Consider the following 13,428-nt stretch of genomic DNA (forward strand, 5'->3'; position numbering starts at 1 on the left):
CTTTCAATTTTGCATTTAAAAAACCTGAACACCCCTCATTTTGAAGGTGTGTGTGTGTAGAATGTTGCTCCTATTTTGATTTTGGAATTCACTCTTCAGTTGTCAAAATGCCGTCCAAGCAAGAAGAGCAGCGTATCAAAATTTTGCTCGCGCATCGCGAAAATCCGAGCTACTCGCACGCAAAGTTGGCAAAATCGCTAAAAGTTGCCAAATCAACCGTTACAAATGTAATTAAAGTGTTTGGGGAACGTTTGTCGACAGCCAGGAAGTCTGGATCGGGGGGAAATCGAAAACCGGAAGCCGCTGAGACGACAAAGAGAGTTGCCGGTAGTTTCAAGCGAAACCCTAACCTCTCTCTCCGAGATGCCGCAAATAAGCTGGGTGTATCGTCTACAACCGTGCATCGAGCCAAAAAACGAGCCGGACTATCGACTTACAAGAAGGTAGTGACTCCAAATCGCGATGATAAACAAAATACGAAGGCCAAAGCGCGATCCCCGAGGCTGTACACGACGATGCTGACGAAGTTTGACTGCGTGGTAATGGACGACAAAACCTACGTCAAAGCCGACTACAAGCAGCTTCCGGGACAGGAGTTTTATACGGCAAAAGGAAGGGGAAAGGTAGCAGATGTTTTCAAGCACATGAAACTGTCAAAGTTCGCAAAGAAATATCTGGTTTGGCAAGCCATCTGTACCTGTGGCTTGAAAAGCAGCATTTTCATAGCTTCCGGGACTGTCAACCAAGAAATTTACGTGAAAGAGTGTTTGAATAAACGTCTGCTGCCTTTCCTGAAGAAACACGGTTGTTCCGTACTGTTTTGGCCGGATTTGGCATCTTGCCATTACGGTAAAAAGGCCATGGAGTGGTACGCCGCCAACAACGTGCAGGTGGTTCCCAAGGACAAGAACCCTCCCAACACGCCAGAGCTCCGCCCAATTGAGAAATACTGGGCTATTGTCAAGCGGAACCTAAAGAAGACCAAAAAAACTGCTAAGGGCGAGCAGCAGTTCAAGGCAAACTGGCTTTCTGCGGCGAAGAAGGTGGGCAAGGTGGCTGTACAAAATCTGATGGCAGGGGTCAAGCGTAAGGCCCGGCAATTCGGATTTGGAAAAGCGGAAGCCTAACTGAATATTTTTCCTGAATTTTATACTAATTGAACTTGAAAAAGAAATTTAATTTGATTTTTTAAATAAACGATTTCACCGATTTACACGCGTTTTCCCTTGACCAAATTTTGACCGTATCACCCTTTAAGACCACGTACGACACCATTGCGTACAACCCCACAGGGCTGACCCTTGTTGTAGTTTTTTGTTAATGAAGTGTAGCAACGGGCAAGCTGTATGTAAGTTTCTCGCAAGGTTCTTAACCTCCCTAGTGCATTGGGGTCATTTTTGACCTAGAAACACTGTATACATTTTTTTTCTAATGGATTAGGACGGTGAAATTCTGAAAGATGCTTTCAGATGCTTGTCGATAATTTCATACAGGGTGTTTTCTCATTTGACTAAATAAAATTCCTTGAGTTGTTCAGAATTGTTATTCTTTAAATGTGTCTCTATACGTATGTTTGACGAAGGGCTACGTCTGTGATTTCTATATGGGGGTACACTTTGTGAAAACCGAAAACGGAACATGCAACAAAACTATGAAATATTTTGAACGTTAATAACTCAGCTGCCCCTGGACCAATTTCAATCATTTTATCACCAATCGATCAGAAACATTTCTACGCATCCAATAAATTTAAGATTTTATGTCACTGTTGAAAAATGCACGAATGTGCAACTATTGCTATGATGGTTCAAATTATCACCGATTGCCACCGAAAAGCGATTTCCCTAACACAGATTTCAAAGTTGGATTCCATCCGGTCTCACCAATCGTTGTTTATTCAATCACAGCGTGGTGAGTGGTAGTGCTCTCCAGTACACAACGAAAGGCTCCCCGCAAGCAGCTAGCTATCAAGACTGGCCTCAACCGCTGATCGGATTCAGTTCCAATCACCGTGTATGGTGGTGTCCGGTCGGTGGCATCAGCAGCAGCAGTTCTTTCGGCGCGTGGCGTTGAACATTGTTCTCCAGTACACAACGAAAGCTGCAGCCCACATGAGCTTCCATAGAAGGAGGAAGAAGCCGCACCGCTATTGATCGGAATCAGTAGCTCTTTGTGAGTCGCTGTGGGCCATCTATGCCAAGTGCGTCATACTAATACTAAATAAACAGATAGAACCCCGCTCAAATTCCTATTCCTACACAAAACACAAGCTCCTGCTGCAGTTAACAAATAACGTTTAGTATATAAGACCACATAGTCCTACCTCACCATTGCGTACAACCCCATAGGACTGTCCCTTGTAGCTTTAACATTATATTTTTTGGTAAAACGGCAACAACGGAAATTAACGTAATCGCTTTTAAGACATGACAATAAATTTTCTTAGACACAGCTTTGCAATCAAATCCAATGAACGATGAAGTTTAACATAAGTCGAAGACCTCAAAATATTCAATGTCTTGAGGTTTCGTATTTCAAGTACAAGTTCAAGATATTGCAAATTTTCAACGTGTCCTAATTATGAAACAAAAAAGATTTATTTCAAGTTTGCATTTAAATTTATGAAAGCTTAGAAATGTTCAGTCCCATTAACATCACCTCAACTGTAGGAACTTTAGTGAAGATCTGGGGAATATAACCAGGGAACAGAGATGCCAGATTTACAAACATGTCTGTGAATTTACAGATTTTTATTGTTTTTACAGACATTTTTTTCGTTACAGGCATTTACATACTTTTAAGTTTTTTTTCACATATATTTACAGACTTTTGTAATCAAGTGAAAATTTTAAAATTTACTTACACTGTTTTCCATCTTTCATCAAATTACACGTGTGATACATTTAGCAACACGCATTAGAATTTCGCGCGTTTTCAAATCCACCACACGAACGAGCTGTCACTTTTAAAGAGATTAGTGACGTTTAACGTACGCACACTAGCGGGTGCATCGCCGTTTAAAGTTGTTTGTTATTTTCCTGCAGTTTTAGTGCTGAACGAAGCAGCCATTTTCGCCATTTTGTACCTGAATAAGTGTCGTAAAAATGTGGAAAAAATACAGAAAAATCAAAGAGAGCACGAGAGGAAAACCCATAACGAACTTTTTCTAAGGATCGGGTAAGCTATAAGTTAGGGAAAATCAATATAAATACTTGCACTAATCATTATGTTGAGTGCCATGTGATTTGAGGTATCGCACGATGCATTTTGGTGCATGTCAGAATCTGTCCACTTTCCGGGGGTACCCGGTGCATCTGAAAGAGGTGATTGTGATCATTGGGTCTGAATATGTCCACCATTGACCTTATAGTAAAATTAGGTAAAAGTAAAATATAGGATTTAGGTGTCGCATGATGAGTTTTTGATACATCAATCTCTTACGAATTCCCCAGTGGAATCTGGAATTCACATTTTTGTTCATATCCTCGGAACTATAATTCCGATCGGAAAAAAACATCAATACCGATCTATGGGGATCTGAAATACATCTTCTGGAACTTGTTCCACTCAAATGGCTAGTACGGGTGATGAATAAATAACATCCGAAGTAACAAGGCTGTATCCAAGTCTACAGCCATGGCATTGTTAGACGTTGAGAAAGCGTTTTAAAATGTCTGGCACAATGGGCTTGTGTACAAGCTTTGTAACTTCAACTTTCCTTTGCATCTTGTTAAAATCACCCGTAACTACCTTCAGCAAAGGTCGTTTAGGGTATCGTTGAATGGCTGCCTTTCAAACACGTTATCCATCCCAGCAGGAGTTCCGCAAGGAAGTCTGTTGGGCCCTTTGCTTTACAGCATTTACACTTCAGACATTCCTCTCCTCGGAGATGGTTGCGTGTTCTTCCTGTGCGCAGATGATACCACAATAATCGGCAAGGGTAGGATGCCTCGCGAAATAACGAACAAGCTACAACGATGTCTTGACGCCTTTGCTGATTATGCCACCACGTGGAAAATCAAAATCAATTCCTCCAAAACACAAGCGACCATGTTCCTCCATCAGCAATCTCCCAAACTAAAACCAGCTCCCTCTTGTACTGTAATCATGGATGGCACAAGGGTTGAGTGGTCCACCGAAGTAACCTATCTCGGGATGTTGTTTGACGAAAAGCTCCTATTCCGCTCGCATGTGGAGAAAACCGTAATCAAGTGTTCCACCTTGGTTAGGTCTCTGTATCCGCTGATTTTCCGTAGATCCCGCCTCTCAAGGGTGAACAAACTGGCTGTCTACAAACAAATCATAGCACCTGCGATCCTCTACGCAGCTCCGGTGTGGGAATCATGTGCTCAGACTCACAGGAACAAAATCCAGGTTGCTCAGAACAGAGTGCTTAGGATGATCCTTGATCGTCCCTTTGAAACAAGAATTTCAGACCTCCACCAAAAGGCGAACATTCCAAAATTAGATTTCAAAATTGATGACATTAAGACTAGGTTAATGCAGAAATGCAATACATCAGAACATGCTTTGATAAGCAATTTGTATATAGTAGGTTAGGTGTATATAGTAGTTACAGGTTAATTGTAGTTGTAAATAGTAGTTATAAGTAGTCTCCTTTTTCAAATTCAAAACAAACCAATCCCACCAAGGTGGTCATACTCTAATAACAGGCCTGATAGGACTAGGAACTGTAAATAATAATTAAAAATTTCAAATGTACTAAAGTTGAAAAGACGCATCTGTGTCACTTGATAATCCATACATGTAAACCAAACAAATACAAGAAATGTCACTCAAATTGGAAAGCTATCTCTGCGAAAATTGAGTGAGTTACACTCATATGAACTACATACATACATACATACATACATACATACATACATACATACATACATACATACATACATACATGCATACATACATACATACAGCAATTCCATAGAAAAAAGTTATAGTGGGTCTCAGAATTTCATGAAAATTGGTATAGTTCTTCCTTATCAAAAAATATTAGACTCGTATTTTTTTATTGCGCCATTAGGGTGACCATTTCCGTGTTAGGGTGGTCCAAAAAATCATTTTTTTTCAAAAATGTCTTTTTTCAATTTTTATGGTTTATGGACAGCCTCTAGGCTGAACTGAATGTTGCACCCAGCTTGTAAGTTACTCATAGATTTCATTAGTCACAGCTGCTGTGACTCGATGGAGACGCATTGTGAACTACCTTGCGTCTTCATCGTTTCCATGCACGTGTGGTGCATATATTGCGGAACAATAATTTTTTATTTAAAAAAAATTGTTTCTCCAAAACTGCTTCTTGGACATCAATAATTTTTTGATATGTAATGTAAAATTAAATGATCTTTCAATTAAAAATACTACAATAAGAAGTTGTTGAAGACCCTCGCAGTGAAAATCAAGAAAAAGCATTTGTAACATATTTTTTTCCTACAAAATCAAATATCTCTGAGTGTTTCATAATTTCAAACATCTTTCATTTGAAGGGTCAATCATAAAAATCGGTCAAGAGGTTCAGAAGTTATAATTTTTTGAAAAAAGACATATTTGAAGAAAAAAAAAGATTTTTTGGACCACCCTAACACGGAAATGGTCACCCTAATGGCGCAATAAAAAAATACGAGTCTAATATTTTTTGATAAGGAAGAACTATACCAATTTTCATGAAATTCTGAGACCCACTATAACTTTTTTCTATGGAATTGCTGCATACATACATACATACATACATGCATACATACATACATACATATATAAACACATACGGAAACATTTTCCGATCCCGTTGAGATGAGTCTATTGCTATATGCCAACCGTTTCTTCGGGTCTTGGAACGAAATTGAGTTTTTTCAAGTGATATCAAGCCTTTCGGGACATTTTGATGTAGGAGAAAAACTTGGATAGCCAAGTCTTTATCCTTCAGGTGTGTAATTATTTGGCAAAATGTAATGACGAACATGTGTAGATTTTTTAGTAACTAAATTTGTAACGAAATTAGGTGACTTGATTACATGGAGCCGTTAAAGTAAACAAGTATCTACGTCCTGAACTGCTTGGATAACAATAATGTGACACAGAATGCCAAAAAATTACACATTTTGTTACCAAGTGAACCTTTGTCATTGACGAAAAAATTAATGATATTTTGCCGAAGGTTTTTTTGAGAATCAAGCCTGTCAGTGACTATGTGATGAACAATTTTGTCAATATCGCGCGAAAGTCTGTCAATGACAATGACAAATTTCAGCACTGACCCTGATCCTGATTCATCAACACTTTTTGAGCACGAAGTGTTTATAACCGTATTAATAAGGTTATAAATTGCTCTTTTGATTGTCGATTTCTCCATATTTAGGTGGTGGAAAGTTGAATCTCTCACTAAGATGTGCTCGTTCCTCCGCTGGTGGCGTGCAAAAGGACCTGTACTAAGTAACCAACGGATGTCCACACTACATGGTAAATAGGATCGACTCAAATTTAAGTTTAAATTTCTTAAACTCTAGAAAATGTAGTTAGCTTGTAGACTGAGTAAAATTTTCCGAGCCTCATAAATCTACGAATATGACAAAAATCGACGAAAAATCTACTCATTCTAGAAGTATACACTCAAAGAATAAATCACATATCCAATGGAAAATATTCACATGAACCTTCCCAGACAACCAGAAGTCGTATAAAAATGTACAAACAGTATCATAAATTGCTACAGTTTAAGTTAAAATTGCATATAAGAAAGACATACCTCGCATTATGTTTAAGTTAAATCGTATAGAATGCAAATTTCCGACTTATATGCGATGACTCATTTTTCCGTCGTACTGTATTACAAATTCAATCGGATTACATCGTAAGAATTTTCAAAATGAATTTGTTATTACAGATTAAATCGCATATGATGTTAAATCAACTCGTTTATAATTTAATTAAAATATGAACGTATATGGCCTCCAGTTTTGCACGTATAAGCCATTTCTTTGCATTCTATACGAATTGTTTGTTTGTATATATGTTTGTATATCACGAAAACAGCTTTGAATATACGTGCATTCTGGTTGTCTGGGTTATTTGTCAAATGTAATTTAAGTGATTTATCTTATAGAACACATGTGATCACATGAATGTTATGAGAAATTCAGATAGATATCATTGGTTTTGTTAATGGAAAAATGTAATGTGCATTCCCAATGGAAGCTACATGAAAAACTTTTTCCGTGTACTAATTTCATATGTACATCGACAACAAATTCCTGTAAAATCTCGTAATTTTTTCTCAGTCTATGAGTTAACTACGATTTCAAGAATATGAGCAGTGTTTGCAAAATCATCAATCAAATAAGATTTTTCCGCTCTCATACGCTTTCAATATCACACGTGATATTGGATCCAAATATCATGGTTGATATTGATTTTACAAGCGCCTTTCATATTGCGACAGCATGCAAAAATCAAGCTGAGAGTTGACTCGACACAAAAATGATTCCGTTGCACATCGAAAGAGAAAGCATGGTTTGCTATCTCTTTTTAATCTTCACCGATGGCAGACGCGAAGGAACTGCTGTAAGCCGTTATTGAAGTTTCGGTTGCATTCGGGTGTAAAGCAAAAATCATTATACTCAATCTCACCACAGTTTGGTGAGATTTGCAGTTGGTGAGTTTTGTTAGCTTGATATTCCGAGCTGCGATACCACAGCGTGCAAATCAAGCGCAGATGTTTGTTCGTTGATTTTTGTCTACGAAAACAAAGCGTAATCTTGAGCAGTTGAAGATTGTTGCTTTTGTGGGCAGTGCGTTTGATGGTCGCTTTGGTAGTATCCTTGTAAATATAATGTCTCATGTGCAAATAACCTCGATTTTCGGTCTATTGATTCAATAATTTAGTATTATATTTTCAAAACATACAATGATGCATTATGTCATTTCATGGCACATACAACGAAAAGTGTGTGTATAGGACCCAATAATCTAGGTTATTTGTATTTTGTAAAACATCTTTATTTTTTTTTGTTATATTTTTCATTTTACTACTTATTTTATATACATTATATGATTTTGTATAATTTTATAATGTAAATTACAATAAATGCTGGGACGGGAGGGAGCATCAGGGCATCATTGAAGTTGTAACTGGACAATGGAGTGGATTGACAACTGGAGTCTAGGAGGGAATGTGTACTGTCATTTTAGATAGTTACATTTCACTTCAACAGTTGCAATGAATTTGACGCGCTCTTCTTGAACTAACTATCCCCTGGAAAGCTTAACATGTATTGCGAATTTCGTTATTCGTTTTGTTGGATCATATTGTTGGAAGGAGATTCTCTTATTCCCGCGGGTTTCGCGTAAGTGTCTCTGCTTACGGGCCCGTCCAACCCCCTTTGGCCCTTCATACAGCAGTATGTTGAATTCAGAATGATGACGAAATTTGACCTTGCTGTTGAGTGGAGCCGCATGCAGGGCAAGACCCAAGCTAGGATGGTGCTACTTACATACATACATACACGAAAACAAAGCGTAATCTTGGGCATTGGTGAGATTTGATTTTTTGATATTTTTCCAACACTGAATATGAGTGAACTAATCGCAAATTGGAGTCGACCTCATTTGTCGTGGAATCGTAATTTTTCATTAATTGCTTTTAACATATACATGCATTCCCAACTCCAATTAGGTTCAATTCGTTAAAGGCAGGTCTTTTTTGCTCGAACATGACTTTTACTGACATTTAAAATGTTGCGTCTATTTCATGACCCCCCCCCCCCCCCACGCGCTTAATATCAGCTCATTTATTGCAGCCCAATTACAGACATTTTTGAAATTCACAGACATTTTTCGCAGACTTCCCAAAAAAAAAAATCTGGCACCTCTGCCAGGGAATCCGCCATATTGTGATTTTCGACCGGCTTTGAAAACGTTCGAAGTGGAAACTGATTGTGAATAATAAAAAGTGAAATGATGGAGGCTGTTTTGGATCAGCTGCAACACCATGTTGAGCGGATTGTCTATATTGACGTAGGACTACGTCTTTGATTTCTATATGGGGGTACACTTTGTGAAAACCGAAAATGGAACATGTAACAAATTAAGAAAGATTTTGAACGTTAATAACTCAGCTGTCCCTGGTCCAATTTCAATCATTTTATCACCAATCGATCAGAAATATGGCTACGCATCGATAATATTGCTTCCGAATGTTAATTTTCAACAAGAAACTATTGAAAAACTGGTAAATGTCCAGCATTGTCCAAAAGCGTCGAATTAACTAACAAATCCACCAATTACCTACATGCATATGCTGCACAGTCGTCAGAGAGTAGTAAGTAACAAGTCGAAGTGGCATTCGCCTCCGATCCTCGGGCGCGTGCGAATAGGGAAGATGGAATTGCGTAATATTTTGCACACTCATCGCCATATTCAGAACCAAACGCAAATTCTTCGAGATAACCACCATCCGTCGTCTGGCTCGCCATGGCGGTGTCTGACGTATCTCCTGTCTGATTTACAAGGTGTGCTGAAAGTGTTCCTGAAAATTGAGATCCGTGATGCTGTCATCTACACTAAACACGCCAAGCGTAAGCGGCCATGGATGTCATCTACGTTTTGAAGTGACAGAGATGCACTCTGCTTGGTTTTGGAGGTTAAATCATCACCAACTTTGGCAACAGAACCGCTCTTTTCAGGGCCACCAAGCTTATTACAGTAAAGAGTAGGAATAGAATTCATCTGCCTGTTTGTCCATATTCAGAACCAACGACCACAGAAAATGCTCATGTAATCAAATTGGAAGCAGGGGTACAAATTATTTTGATCAACCTTGATCAACTTTGAATCCTGAAAAGATATAAAAGAGCGCTGCTGTATGGCATTAGCTCATTTTCGCTTCGGACGGCGTGGTGAACAGCAATAGCAGCAGTAGGAAGGTGGTGGCTAGTCCACTCCTTCACACCTAACAAGCAACAATTGACTGGAGCGTCATCGCAAAGTTCTTCGAGATAACCGCCATCGGTCGTCTGGCTCGCCGTGGTGGTGTCAAACGTATCTCCGGTCTGATCTACGAGGTGTGCCGAAGGCGTTCCTGAAAAATGAGGTCCGTGATGCTGTCACTTACACTAAACACGCCAAGCCTAAGTGGCCATGGATGTCCTCTTCAATAAAACGGCCCTTTTCAGGACCATCAAGCTTACATCAGTAAAGAGTTGGAATAGAATTTATCTGTGATTGTTTGTCCATATTCAGAACCACAAGCCCCCAACGACCACACAAAATGCTCTCCAGAGTTGTAATCTTGTAACCAAACTTGGAAGCAGGGGTGCAAGTGATTTTGACAGGATTCTCTAAATCAACTTTCTCTTTTTTGGAAAAAAAAAAATTACTTCGAATTTGGTACGCCTACAATTCAAAAACGGAAAGAGTTGAGATAATAGATAATTGATCAATTAAAAGAACTAAATGCTCTTCACATTTATTCCGTCCACTAGCGGTCCTACGTCAAGCTTCCGTTCGTGCCCCTAGGCACAGACCCTTCTACTTTTTTGGATACAGGTAGGCCGTAATCAAAATTAGTTGCTTTATTAATATTTGTTTGCTCTAGCGCGAATATAACTTTCCGCAGGATAGTGGAAGCATCCTACTATTGGTAGTGCGTGGAAATTTCCCTGATATTGCTATTCCCGTTGGTGCCGATCTAGAAACAGCATTTGGTATATTTATCCAATACTTCCCTGTGTTCAGTGTTGCGCCAAATCCTTCAGCCAAGAACTTTTTTTTTGTTTATCGGTGAAGCAATTTGTAACATTAGCATATTGACCAATACTGGAGCCAAATTCTTGCATGGATTGCAGTAACTGCCAGCGCTACATGGAAGTTTTTGAGTTTTCGTTTTACATAAAACATATCCATAAGAACAAATTAAAATAATGACTAAGGAAAAATGTATTTTATTTTATTTTCAAAATCAAGAAAACTCCTCAAAACAAGATTAAAGCAAATTACAGTTAAGTCGGTAGCCTTTATAAAAAAAATTACAGATTTTTCGGTAATTTTCGTTTTGCACATCGACTTCAAAATTACAGTTCTCCGGTAAAGTCGATTACAAATCAAGCTTGTTTTCTCTCGGTAAACGTTACTGATCGTTCGGTAAATTTGACAGCTAAATTTACTGATTCAGTTAACAGATTTGTCCGTAATTTTCTCGAATACCGAAAACATTATCGACCGTTCAGCTGTTGAGATTTGTAGTGTTATATAGATGTCTTTCCATTCACGCTCCACATCTAGAAGTCATGGATTCTCTATCGACATTTTGCATGACGGCTGCTCGACGTTTCGTGGCCCAGCGTGGCTCTCCATCAGAAATATACAGCGATAACGCGACAAGCTTTCTGGGTGCCAGCAACGAACTTCGGAAATTGGACATTCACAAAAGCCAGTACGAAATGGCAATTAAATCCTCCGTCCGCTCTACATATGGGGGGCGCTTTGACCGGATGACACGCTCCGTTAAAGCAGCTTTCTACTCGATGTCAATCACCAAGTTTCCTACGGAGGAGATATTCGTCACTGTGGATGTGTATCTACAACGCATTTCCCGGAAAAAAATGCGTAACTATTAGAATTTTAACACGCGATTAGAATTCGATACTATTCGAATGGCTGTAACGTAAACCATTCCTTTGAAATGAACGATCAGCTTCCGCTGCAAAAACGTGATTCAATTCACCATGACAATTCATTCTCAGAATGGCAGTATGACACGTCTGCAGATTTGGCATGCTGCAAAGCTAAATTTCAAATCCCTGCAGTAGCTAGCCGTCCCAAACCCATCATCATCAACAGAAAAAAAAACAGCCAAAAGCGCATCTCCTCCGATCGGAAACTGTCACACTGTCACAAAATTCAACGGAAAGCAGCAGCCACTCATCTTTCGGTCGATTCGGGTCGAAACAATGGCATGCAATTTAGTTGTCAACTTGCAAAGAGGATACACGGGTTTCTCACCTCACCCACCCAGAGGCCAGAAGCCTGTATCTGCACCTGTACGCAGAAGCTCACCTTTGGGGAATGAAATATAAAAACCATCCGGTGGCACTCTCGGGACGGAAAGAGATGGAGAACTTAATCAACGCAAGGTTGTAAATCAAACTGAAGCTGAAACGTGCTCGGCACCACTGATGAGCGAGTGTCACAGAGGTGTATAGAGCATCAGATGCAAAACAAAGTAATGTAGGTAGCTCGCCATGCAGTAATCGCTCCATTTATACGGTGTGAGGTATCGCGCGTGCACCCACCGCTGTTTCTCTGCTGCCATTTAACCAATTACACAGCAAAAAAAGTTGTTGAATATTACATCGAAACTGCTGCAACCAGGTCAATCCATCGGTTGTGTAATATCACATTGTACGATGTACATCGATTTTGCGAACAAAATTACATCCATTGATGTAATATTGTATCTGCGTTTTGCTATTACATCATTATTTCATACATCAGCTTGAATTACGTTGATCGATATTACATTTTTTTTTGCTGTGTACGTTGATTTTCCGTATATTACTTACACATCTACGGAAAATCAGCTCAATTGGTTGACGGACAGCTGACAGGAGCCGCATGCATTGAGGGATTACTGTATCTACAACTGCTGAGGTGAAAGAGAAAAATCAACATTTTCGACGCAAAAATTAGTTGAAGCACTTGGCCATGTCCCTGTCACTGTATTCATTATTTGGGGGGCTAGCTGTGGAGGGGATGTACAGTACATATTTGCATTAACAAATTGTCGCTCCAGTTTTATTTTTTGGTTCGTTTGTGCAAGCGCTTCTGGGCACATTTCACACGCAATGCGCGTTTTCTCGTCCACTTCGCTGCTGACGCGTTAAGTGTGCGAGCGCTTAGCAGAGTTCATTAGAAATTCACAACGAGCGGTTCCTGCAACCGTCGTCGTCGGCTGGCGTCATCAGGTTGCTTACGGGGCAACATGGAAGACCATATTCCCTTGCGCGGGGTAATTGGGGCGGAATGAGTTGCTGGGGATGGTGTGAAATAAACTGCCTGTACTGTTTGAAAAATGCGATTTTTATAATTACGAAAAAAAGGAAGAGAAACATGTTTCATTCAAAAAGACCAGTTTAACCTATTAATGGTGACTAATGTCAAATGGTTAATGATGTCAGAAAAAAAAACACTCCATAAAAACACAGTCCCCTATTCTTCTGGGCACGGACTTAAGGGTATGCGATTTTTATGGTCTATACGAAACGAAACGAAATTTTTTTCCGGCAAATATATTCTGCGAAATGCACGATACTAAATTTCGGAAAAAGTAAAACACACAAACAAAACGTAAGGTTTTCGCGGAAAAAAACGAAATTTTTGTAATATGCCCTGAATTTCGTTAACGCTACTTTCAATTGT

This window comes from Ochlerotatus camptorhynchus, unplaced genomic scaffold (assembly GCF_037179485.1).
Source record: "Ochlerotatus camptorhynchus isolate MF236.1 unplaced genomic scaffold, CSIRO-AGI_Acam_v1.1 ptg000290l, whole genome shotgun sequence".
In the NCBI taxonomy this organism is placed as follows: domain Eukaryota; kingdom Metazoa; phylum Arthropoda; class Insecta; order Diptera; family Culicidae; genus Ochlerotatus; species Ochlerotatus camptorhynchus.